Here is a 12,034-nt window from a genome sequence, read left to right as displayed (position 1 = left end):
GGGCTAAAGATCCTGGTTTTGTTGACAGGATTTATTGGTTCTGGAAGAACAAGAGGGAAGTAGAAGCCTAACTACTTCTAGCTCACAGACCCGTCCAGTGAACAGAGCTTTGTATTTTGATGGGCTTGTGATGACTTTGAAATCAATTGGTCATTACAGTAAAAAAAATTAATGTTTTTTTGAACGTGACAGCAGAAATAACTTTAAGCACCAACTTAATAATAATAGATCACCAATTTAAGTTAAAAATTCATGCTATACTATCAAAATTTAAAGGTAAGTGATTATGTATTAGGTGATGGTATAAAGTGTATGTTCTAATGTGTAGGATGTATGCAAAGATACATACATACCTGAAAGTCCTTAGAGGAAACAAATTTTTATGTTTGCTGTCTGACTGTTTATCATACAATATTTGGTTTTATTTTGCAGGGATCGGTGAATTTTAACTTTGGAGTCCTCTATGCTAAGGATGCTCAGCCTGCAGATGATGAAATGTTCAGTAATGGTGAGTTTTTCACTTTCTCTTTAATTGCTATGCTGATCTGAATAAGAAAAAAACAAAAGCAAGAGAAAAAAAAGGATGGTTTATTATTTTTTACACTGTTATGTTTGTTTCCTCAGTATTTGCTGCAGCTCTGCTTACCCAAGCTTTGGGTTCCTTCTGTCCCACAGGGAGTTGCCCTGTTTGGTTGCATCTGGTGAAATTCACCCTGAGACCTTACAGAAGTAGCTCAAACTACGTGAGAGCCATTTGCAGTTCCCTCCACACACCTGGAGAATGGGTGACGTTTCTGAGGATGTGGCAACTGTACTTCTATCAAAACTCAGTCTGTGAAATTTCTGGGGAAAACTCTTCGGTGACCTGAAGGGTTCAAACTCTGGTGAGAATCCAGTTATCAGGTGCTCACCTGGATGGTTCCAGCTCTTAAAGTGAACACTTGTACTCTTGCCCTGTAGTTTACATCCATTGTATTTTTGTTATTTTGCAAGATTTTATGTCTTTGCAAAATATCGTCCATTTCGCTCTTTGGAACCTCTCAGATTGTTCTTTGGTGTAGCGCCACCTCATGGGACACTTGGCTGCCGTCCTGAAGGGGATGGTCGCTAGAATTGTAAATTCTGGAGAGTTTGTAAGTCTTCTGTCCCCAGGGAGCTATCATGCTTTGTTTACTTTTGTTCTGTTGGTTAGGCGCTGCTTCTCATTGCAAGTATGAATTTCAAACTACCCTGTTCTCTTTTTAACTGTTTTCCTGGTTCTCTCCGTACGGCAGGGAAAGACTCTCGTATCCTTGTCTTCAGGCTCGGTGCTGTCCACGAAGATACGGAGACTAAAAAAATCATAAGAAGCAAAATATGACTGCAGGGAAAACAAGCTGGAGAGAACAAAAGGTGATATTGTTATCCTTACCCTGTATTAGAAACATCCAATGTGCTTTGATGCTGGCAGCTGCCAGGGGCTTGTTAGCTCTTTGTAGGCAGGTGTAGGTGTTCGCTTGTAGGTTTTTTCTCTGGACAAGTCAATTCAAACTTTGCTAAGCTTATATTTGCAGATTACTCTCTAGCACAGTCCAGCATGACATTTTTGAATGCTGTAAAAAAAACATGTTACTTGGAAATTGCTAATGATGAGAAGCTTTAGGGGAAAAAAAGATTTCAGGGTTGGGAGACGTGAGAAGAATTTTGTGGGGATGTTAGACTGAAGTAAAGCACACTTTAGGCTGGACTGGCACGCTGGCAGGTCCCCTATTAAACAGTAGTGCTGAGATTAGCCTGGGGGTTGCCCATTGTTTCTGTAGAAATCAGTGTTTCCTGGTCTTCAGAAGTAAGCTGCTTTGAAAAGCTGGAAGGTGCAGCATGGTGACAATCCGTGTGCTCTGGATTAAAAGTAGATTTCAGAAGGGTCCTAGGCTTTTGTCTTTTCCTAGAAGCCGATGTAATCCTATTGAGGAGTTTTTAATTCTGTGCTGCCACGTCATCGGTCAGGGCCCTGTTGTACTAATCATCATACAGATACAAAACAAAAAATCGGACCCCGTCCCAACCACTTAGAGCCCAGAACACGATTTCCTCGGGCTGCCATTTGTGTGCCATCGGCACTCACCACGGAAGCGAGCTGGGGATTGTTGCAGCTGCTGGGAACAAACCGCTCCTCGTCACACAGGAACGGAACTGGGACGACGCCTCGGCCAGCCCCTCTCTGCCATCGTCTCCTGAATCTGCAGCAGAGCAGTTCCGGTCCATCCGGGCACGTGTAATCCAGTTCCTGATGATCTGAGCGCACGGAGCAGCGCTCCGCTGCTGTGGGGGGCTCAGGGAAGGCAGAGTGTGCATTGTCATCTTCCTGAACCTGCAGACGAATCCAAGTGAGAAGCCACAGGGTGGAAATCAGTCGCATATATGCTAAACGAAACTTGCAGGTTTTTTTTAAGAATTGTTTCTGCTTGTTCTTTTTTGTGCTTCAGTGCTTCGAAAACCTCTCTTTAAAATCAGTTCAATTCATCAGTTGAACCTTTGTTTGCAGACCCTCAGTGAGCAGAATTTGTTGCAGACTCAGTGCACGCTGTGCCGGCCTCCCGGGAGTGTGAGGGGCTCACGTGTGCTACTTTTTGCTTTAGGACGCTCTGAGGTATTTATTCCTTTTGGGATACATGACGAGAATTGCCAAGAGAGGTAGTTACAAGGTATGACATGAGGAAAAAGCCTGTCTGGTTGGAACGTTGTTGCTGTCAAAAGTTAATTTTTCCTTCTTTCTTAGCCAGTAGTTAGCTTTTTGCTTAATTTTTGTGGTATCATTATTTTATTGTTTAAAAAATGGCTTCAAAATCACTTTGGTGGTTGGTGTTGGCCACCAGTACCTTGTTCAGATTTGCCTATTTGCTTGTAGCTAAAATGTTCGCATCCTGTTTATCATTCTATTTAAGAAACTGCTGCCCAGCCAACTAATAACTGAATATCCATCTGTCTGGGACACGGGGAGAGGATTTAGGTAACGTCTTTGTTCCCAGGAAAAGGTTCCAGTGTAGTTTCTAAATAGAGGAGAAGGGGATGAAGACGCGGGGCTCTGATGCCATTGGGGCACCCCAAGGTCCCCAGGAGCGGGAGCCCCGCTGCAGTGCAGGAGCAGGTATGTTCTCATGTAATACTGAACAAATTATAAATATAAATATGACAATTTAAGCATGAAAATATTTTTTAAAATAGTTAAACAAAGTGGGTTTTTTCATTTGTCAATAGGCAGTGTTTTGATTGTAAAAATTATAACTACAAATAATATAAAGGGAGAAATCTAAGTATAGAAATATAAATATATACAGATATATATAAAATTTAAACCTATAAGAAAAAATTAGTTTTAGCAGTAGATGTGATACCTAATATAAATCATAACTTAGATACTTTCCTAGAATTTTATATATATTATATATAATTATGAATATAATGCATCAAAAGAAACTATAAATATAAATGTGAATATAATTATACAAAAGTATAAAAATATTTCAATATCGTTCAAAAGAAGGCTTTTTTTGTGTTTATTTGGTTAGAGACAGGGGTTTTATTTGGAATCATAGAAGTAGAAATCTAAATATAGAAATATACAGTCAATAAAGAAAGGTATTTATAAGAACACGACTGAACGACGCCGCCTTCAGCCGAATGGAACGAGCTCAGCCGAACCAAGGCGAGACCGGCCGAACCTGACGGGCTCGAGCGAACCTAGGCCAGGCTTGCGAGGTTGCCTGAACGGAGCCGAGCTCGGCCGAACCGAGCCCGCCGCTCTCGTGCGCGCTAATTAGCACGAGTGCTAATTAGCACAGCCCAATGAGCTCCTGTGCCACCCCGCGCTCCCGGTCGTGTCGGTACGAAGGCCGGGCCGCCCGCGTGACGCGGCAGCAGGAGAGCCCCGAGCCGGGCGAGTTTAACGTGAGGCGGCGCCGCTTGCCCGCCCTCGGGGAGGCGAGCCGAGCCGAGCTCAGCCGAACGCGCAGAGAGCGGCTCCGAGTTCGGCCGAAGCGAGCCGGAGGGACGAATGGAGCCGAATGCGGCCGTCAATAGCCGAGTTTAGCCGACAATAGCCGAGTTTAGCCGACAATAGCCGAGTTTAGCCGAAGAGCCGACTGGAGCCGAGTGACTCCGGAGCGAGCCCAGCTCCCCCGAGCGCAGCCTCCCGGGCAGGGCGAGGCGCCGGCCCGGGCTCGGGGTGCAGCCGGGGCTCTGTGAGGCTTCCCCGCCTGTCCCTCTCTCTCGCCCTCCTTCCTTCTCCCCGTATTCGCCTTCTCTCGCTCCCTTTCCCCCATTCCCTCTGCCCCCACAAGCCCGGCTCCTTCCTGTCCAGCCCCTTCCCCGCTACTCCCTTTCTCTTCCCCGTTTCTGCCTCCTCTGTCCACCCTCCCTCTACCCCCCTCCCGGGCTTTCCCTTCCCGTGCCGCTTTCCTGCACAGCCCGCCCTCCCTCGCCGCCCTTTGTCATGCCCTGCTCTCGCTCCTCTCTTCCGGTGCCCGCTTTCCTTCTTTGCCGCGCAGCCGCGGGGCTCGGGGTGCCGGAGAATGAAGGCCCGAGGGTATGGGGGTTCATCCGTGGTGCTGTTAACACAGTCAGAATGGCTCAGTGACTCTGTGCCAGGCTGGTGTGGCCTCAAAGGCTGCCCCTGCTGCTGGCAGAGTGTGTGAAGCGTCTGCTGAGCGGGCAGCGGCATCCCCCTGAACACCTTCTCGCAGCAGGGACGGAGATGGAGCCAGCCCAGCGCGTGGAAATGGATCTCTCCAGCTGAACGCTCAGGTGAAGCGAGCAGAGAACTTGCCCAGCATGAACCAGGTGAGCTGCACGTCTCCAGGGTAATGGTTCTTGCACCTTCAGAGCCACAGTGTCGCTGAGCTTTTTTTTTCCCCAGGCTTTCCATCACCTCTCAAACAGACGAATGCTCCCCTTGGAGGCTGCTGTGCCCTGGGGAGCCTGGCAGGTGGCCCCGTTGGTGAGAGGAGGGCAGCTGCAGGCAGGCAGCCCCCAGGAAAACACGGGAGTTTCAGTGGTTTCTGATGCCTGAGGAACGGGGAGATGGCGTGAGCTGAGCAGGAGTTAAGCACGGTCGTACAGAGGCCTGGCTGTTATGATTTAAGATGGCTTATTGAATATCTGTAGTTTCTATAGATATTTGTATATCTGTCCAAGTAGGATATAGAGCCTTGTGCAGGAGAAAAAGAACTCTTGATGTAAGATATGACCTGGGGGAGGCATCATGCCAGGCTATCCCTTCCAGATTTGGACGGCTTCAGTGTCTTGTGTGGCATGATGGGAAGTTCTGAAAATTAAGATTTCCTCTTTGGTGCGGGTCAGATGGGTGACGCCTGGCAGCTCGTGCACTGCCACTGTGCTAACCTGTGTGCCTCTCCTTCCCTCCCTGCTCCACAGGCAGCGCAACACGGGAGCAGCAGGGAGAGCTGGCTTTGTCCTGGAAGATCCAGGAGCTCGCGGTGGATATCTGAGCCTGCAGCTCCAGGCTGCCGCACGACGCAAGGGCTGCACACACCCAGAGCGTACAGGTACTGTCACAAACGTGGGCTGTCGTGGCTGAGCCCTCAGGAGCTGGCGGTGCCAGCTGGGAGAAGAACAGTAGCTTCCAGCCTTTTCTTTTGTCTGCGTTTCCCGTGTTCAGTCAGTCTGATTACTTCTGGGCATTGCCCAGCAGGGTGTGAAATGCTTCCAGGGCTAAAGGGGGAAAAAAAGGGAAACACAAACTATAATCCAACCTCAGGAGGGAGAAGGCATCTGTCAGGACAAACTCTTAAGAGAAATGGGATGAAGAATACTTGTTTATTCGGTCTTTGGTATGTGTAGCTAGTTCAAAGAGGTCTCCCAGTCCTTCCCATTAGCAGAGCAAAGGAAGAGCAGCAAAGCCCTCAGGCTAAGCCATTAAAAGCAGCAGCAGCAGCTTTGTGTGCTGGAGTGTGGCAGGCATTCCTAGGTTTACTTTTTGGTTTTGCATCTAGCAGTGGTAGAAGAAAGTTCTTTGCAAGGTGATAGTTCCAGCCTTGTATTGAAATGTGAGCAAAGAGGAACTTTCTCAGTTGGATTGGGGTTTATTCACAGCACTTGTAAACAGAGTTAACATTCAGATAACATGTGCAGGGAGTGTGTGCTGTGGGTTAGCACAAGTGACAAAGGAAGTGGGACAGGGCACTTTCCCCTTCAAGGTACTGGTTTTTTTTCTGGAAGAATGACGTGAGAGCAGAAAAGTTGCAATGGCATTGCAGTTCCCTGCACAGAATATACCCAGGGAGGTGAAGCACAGCCCAGTGGTGCCATTCACCTGCGCCCCAATGGGGAGCATCAGTGAAGTGAGGAGGACTGAGGAGCTCTCCCCTTGAGCAATCACAACAGTCATGTCAACGAGTGTCACCCTTTTCCAGACCACTGGCATGTGCTTGGGGACAATAACCTGTGTTTTTTACAGCCAGGTCTTCTGAGCCGCTGCTCACTGCTCGCAGTGAAAAGAAACTTGTGTACAGGCACTCTGCAAAATTGCCACCTCAGATGCCACTGAAGCACAGCTTTGGCTTTCAGGCATCTCCCCTGCAAGCTGTCCCTTGCGGCGTTTCCGCACTGGGTTCATTGTAAATTCATTCCTCCCATTTTTTATTTGTAATTTCCAAAGAATATCAGTCGACTTTTACGGCCTCTTCAGGGCTCCCCAAGCTTCATACCACACCTAAATGCTCGTTTTCACTGCCTGAAGGGCTTCTCTCACCCGAGTGATTCTATGAATTTGGCCTGTACTTCAGCTGAAGGGGAAAGCTGTACATTGATTTTGGAGAAAAAGATTTGACTGTCCAGCTGTAAATTTATCTTGTGTTTTGCCTTCCAGGTTCGCTCGTATTGTAATTTGCAAATGGCACGGCAAATGCCACGAGAGCAGCTGGTGAAGGTGGCTCAGAAGCAATGACAAGAATGTGCTGCAAAGTTGGGTCCAGCAGTCCAGCTTCCCGACACGGTAGGGCAGGCACACCTTTTGATAAAGCATCAAACGCTGTAGTTTTTATTCTTGGTGTTTGTCTGCGCTCCCATTCTGATCACCCCTTGAAGTATTATTTTTCAAAATGATATCTAGGAGAGAAATCATGTTTATTCAGGGGGAGCCATAATTTTCATCTGTTCCAAATGCACCAGGTGTGTTTTAAGGCCTGCACACACAGCAAGAGCTGCAGAGCTTGTTGTGCAGTTTCCTGCAGCACTGATTCATTCTGTATTCCAGTAACCATGCCCTGGGCTGCCAGCCAGGCTCAATGCCAGGAGCGGGAGGAGCAGACCCGAGAGGTGCTTTGGGTGGAGCCCAGCCAGGTTTCAGGCAGCCCGCAGAGTCTGCCCTTGCAGTCCACGCCGGTCTGCTGTTGCCATCTGCTGGAAAAATCCCTAATGGATATTTCCAAAGGTGGGGAGGAGCATCCGCTCCTGTCACGGACCTGCTGGGGGCTCTTTGCCCTCTGGCTCCGTGCGCTCTGCCCAAGAACAGCGTGTGCAGCAGGCTGTCACCGCTCTCTGCAGGGTGAAGCACCTTCAGCCAAGGTCAGTGCAAGAGCAAAACAATCCTGCCAGTAAAGCCTGCTACTAGAGAGGCAAACAATGATCCTTCCAAAGGAATTCATCCTTCTTCTCCCTTACAACTCTCCTGTGTCATCACACCGCAGAATGGTTTGGGGTGGAAGAGATCTTGAAAACGACCTAGTTCCACCTCTGTCCTGGGCAGGCTCACCTTCCTCTGGGCCAGGGTGCTGTGCTGTCGCAGATCAGGTGGCAGATCTGTGGAAATTGTAATGATATTATTAAGGCGTGTCTCTTATTGCCTTGCCATTCGTGAATCCCGAGGCTGTCTTGTCCTAGTTTAGCTTTCTGATGTGGAGGAGCAGAACTGCCAACTGATATGGAATTTGGTGCTCTCTGTGGAGTGACATCCTGTAAAATTTCTGTCCCAGGAATGCTGTCACGATGGCTCTGCTCCATAGAGAATGACACGGCCTGATTGTCAGCAATTTTTGCTTCTGCAATAGTGTAAAAATGCTAAAATTTGAACACGGCTTATTATTTCAAAAGAGAATATTTTAAAACTGGAAGAGATAGCTGAAATTACACCTGAAAGGTAGCAAGAGCAAATACATAGAATATTTCTCCCTGTTTGTAGATATACTTTTCATTCAAAATTATGCTGATGGGGATATGCTTTTATGTATTTAGTGACTTTACAGATTTCTTCCCCGAGTTTTTTGAGTTCATAGAATCATGGAATAATTCAGGTTGGAAGGGGCTCTAAAGATCACCTCGTTCCAAGCCTGGTGCCGTGGGCAAGGACACGGTTCCATGGACCAGGTTGCTCTGAGCCTGATCCCAGAGCACCAATGGGCCTTGGAACACTTCCAGGGATGGGGCAGCCCCAGCATGTGTGAGCAACCTGTGCCAGGCAGGTGCCAGAGGAGGAAGAAAGCCCTTCCCAGCTGGAGCAGAGGCTGCTGCAGCTTGGCGCAGCCTCGTGTCACCGAGCGTGTGAGACAAAAGGGCCCTTCCCGTGGAGGGAGAACGGCACTGAAAGATCTTTTTTGGGAGGAGCGGAGCCATGGAATGCCAAAGCAGCCTTCAGTTCTTGCAGCAGAGTTGGGAACAACTGGAAGCAGGAGCAGAGCTGGCCTGGTGCCTGGCAGCTCTGCAGGCAGTGGGGATGGAGAAGGTGCAGTTGTCTGTCTTCTTGGCTGAGTCTTGAAAAATGAGGCACTTTTCTGTAGTTCCTTTTCAAGCATTACGTGGCAGTTGCCCCTAGAAGTCCAAAGGCAGCTGTTTTTTTAGCAGAAGGAAGTCAGGAAGAGGCAAAGCAGGCAAAGACATCAGATAAGTCTGGATAAAAATCTTGGCTAAGCTGTTTTTTCCCCCTCCTCCAAACAGGCAATTCTGAAGCGCTGAGCAGAGATCTGCCCCCGGGAGGCAGAGCAGAGCCGATCTGTGAGAGCTGACACGGGAGCTGTGGTGAGGACAGCTGCTCCCCTGCCTCGGTGTGGGACCTGCTGAGCTGCCGTTCCTGTGCTGGGAGTGTTTCTCCTCTCATGCAGGCAAGCCAGAGAGCTCCTAGGGAAGGAGCAGGTAAGGTTGAAGTGCCGAGATCTCCCCGGTAAGAAGTGCCGTGACAAAAGGAAATGGCCTCAAGTTGCAGCAGGGAAGGCTCAGATTGGCTTTGAGGACCAATTTGTTCACTGAAAGGGTGGTCAGGCATAGGAGCGGGCTGCCCAGGGCAGTCCTCATTCCTGGAGACATTTGAAGCATGGCAAGATGTGGTGTTTAGGGACCTGATTTGGGTGGGGGCTTGGCAGTGCTGGGGCAGCAGCTGGGCTCAATGGCCTTAGCAGGCTTTTGCAGCCTAAAGGATGCTATGGTTCTGGAAAGCCTCGACCCCTCTGGCTCCGACACAGCACCTGGATGCTGACGGAAGGAGGCTGGTCATGGAGCCTGGAGGTGCCTGTGCCACAGGGAGGGAGAGGACAAGGCAGCGTCACCTGCAGGGAGGGTCTCGTCCCCAGAGAGCGGCCAGTGACTCCATCCGTGCCCGGGGCTCTGGGTGCACCCTCGGGGTGGACACCTGCCCTCAGGTTTCCCTCTGGGCACCCGGGGAGGGAACCGGGTCCATCCGTGTGGCAGCTCCAGGGCCTGCAGGCTCTGGGGCCCTGCAGCCGTGCGCCCTGTCACAGGGCGGCAGGGACGTGACGCTGCCCGGCCGCGCCGCTGGCCTGGGATCCTTGCTGCTTTCCTCCCGATCCCACATGGCTGTAGCAGCAATCTTGTGTCTTTTCTTTAAAAGTGTCCTTGGGAGAGTTCAAAGAGAGGGTAATTAGTTATGTCAAAGCCTACAGATTTGACCTGTTGGCACTCAAGAGAAAAGACAAGAACCTGCTTAGCATCCTTGTGCCTGGAAGTCATTGTGACCCAGGGAAGTGAGGAAGGGGCTGGCCGAGGTCACTGAGGCTCTGAGATGGAGGTGAGTTTGCATTCCAGTTGATTGGAACGGAGGCTCATCAGAAGTTTCCTCGGCTATCCAAGGCACAGAGCCCTGGAGGCAAGTGAGCCTGAGCTGCTGCACGCTTGCTGTGAGCTTTGGGGTGAGGGTGCATCGTTGCAGGCCTGGGATGGATTGAAATGCGCTGAGGAAAGCAGCGGGAGGGAGGGAGGGAAATGCTCTGTTAGCTTGTGCCAATTCTTCTGTCAGACTCATCACGGCGGGACAGCGTGAAGACTGAAAGTGTGAGAAGATGTGGAGGGGAAGAGAGAATCTGACGGGAGCAGCGAACGCACGAGTGCACGAATTTTGCTTTTTGCTTGGATGTAAACTCAGGAGTTGAAAGGAATTTGGGAGTGAGAAGGGACATTTCAGAAGGAGAAGAAGAAAAAGAGGTTGTTGTTGTTGTTACAGTCCTGGCAAAATCTTTTGTTCTAGCTAATAAAAGAAGTTAGTTTAAGAAATAAAAAGAAAAAAATGTAGTGTTTTTTTTTTTACTTGACTATTATATTCATTGGTGGTATATGGTGTGTTGTTTTATTTCTTGGTATTATTAACTCTGTGTAAATTGTTTTTTGAGTGAAGCTGACTTTCTGGATGGGTTGGTTTGTATTTGAGGCAGCATTAATTTCAATAGGATTGTTTCATAGATTTCTGATGGGTATTACTGGGATTTTGGTTTTGTTTGCTGTATGTATAAACATAGAGCTTTGGTAGGGCCAGCTGGGCTGCTGGAGTTTTGGGTGTGAATTTATGAGATGGCTTTTGTTAAATGCAGTTTTTAATTTTTGAAATGTTTTTCAATGTAGTGGTTTTAAGGTGGTTTTTAAGAATTCATTGTTTTGTTTTCTGTTGTTTGTAGTTGGTGTATGATAAGGGATGTGGTGTGACTTCTTGAACGCTATGGTTTTAGTGTTCCTAAGTTCTGATTTCTTTCTGGTTTGATAGTTGTTTTTTTTTTTATTTTTTGGGACAGGGGCATTTATATGGTGGGTTTTTATAGGCAATACGTTTTTTAATTTAGGTAGTGATATTTTTTAGTATTTTAATAGTTTAGGTTTTTGATTTTCATGGTTTTAATTATTTTTTTTAATTTTTTCAAATAACTTTTCTAGATGATAGGTTATTATTTGTGCATTAGCATAAAGGTAGAGCTTTGGGGACTTTTTTTAGTAATGTTTAGGGTCAGTTGTACAGTTTTGAGTCTCGTGAGTTGGTTTGATTTAATTTTTACTGGGTGTTTGTTTTTATTAGCAGTTGTGTCATTTTCAAGGTGTATTTGAGTTTTTTGGGGTTTTTGAGATACTGGTTTAGGAGGAAGTTTATGATGAGAATGTGCGGAGGTTTTGGGCTACTTTATAGTGGGGTTTAATATTTATTGACAGTTAGGTTTATTTGAGTTTTTATTAGGGTTCAATGACGTTGTGGGACGTTTGTTCCGTTAGTAATAGCAATGGGTTTTGTTTTGATGTGCTGCGATGGGACGAGCGTGTGCTGCGTGCCGGTGCTGACAAAGGTGCGGTATTGTTGTGGTTCTGGTGCGTGAGGTTAATGAACTTGTATGGTTTAATATAGAGGTGAAAATAGAAATAAATATACATTTAAAAATAAATATAACATTAGAGTGGTAGACATAAATATAGATAACAGATACATACATAAAACTATAATGCGTGGTATATAATTGTAATATATTATCATATAGATTAATGATAGTCTGTTATATATATATATACACAAAGATATATAAATATAGATTATAAATATAAAAACATTTAAATAGAGTTAAAATAAATGGGGGGGTGTTATTAGGTTGTAGGCTGGGGTTTTTAAATAAATGATAGCAATAAAATATCAATTCAGATATACAAATATATTTATTTAAATTAAATATTTATAGAGATTTGTATTTGTATATATAAGTAAAAAAAATATAATACAGAAAATACATATCTATTATATTAGAAGGTATTCTCTCTAATATATATAATATCTATGAATATA

General features: G+C 46.8%; 1 long non-coding RNA gene across 1 annotated transcript; it reads left to right on the top strand.

Moving 5' to 3' along the window:
* The first annotated feature begins 430 nt into the window (after positions 1-430).
* Positions 431-10,462, top strand: LOC128943624 (uncharacterized). The gene is made up of 4 exons (XR_008483740.1): positions 431-508; positions 625-884; positions 1,275-1,392; positions 10,241-10,462. It is a non-coding gene; the product is annotated as an uncharacterized LOC128943624 (long non-coding RNA).
* Positions 10,463-12,034: the final 1,572 nt, after the last annotated feature.

This window comes from Melozone crissalis, unplaced genomic scaffold, assembly GCF_028551555.1.
Source record: "Melozone crissalis strain CALT ecotype California unplaced genomic scaffold, PUWL_Pcris_2 ptg000050l_1, whole genome shotgun sequence".
NCBI lineage: Eukaryota > Metazoa > Chordata > Aves > Passeriformes > Passerellidae > Melozone > Melozone crissalis.
This window is presented reverse-complemented; position numbering and strand designations above follow the sequence as displayed.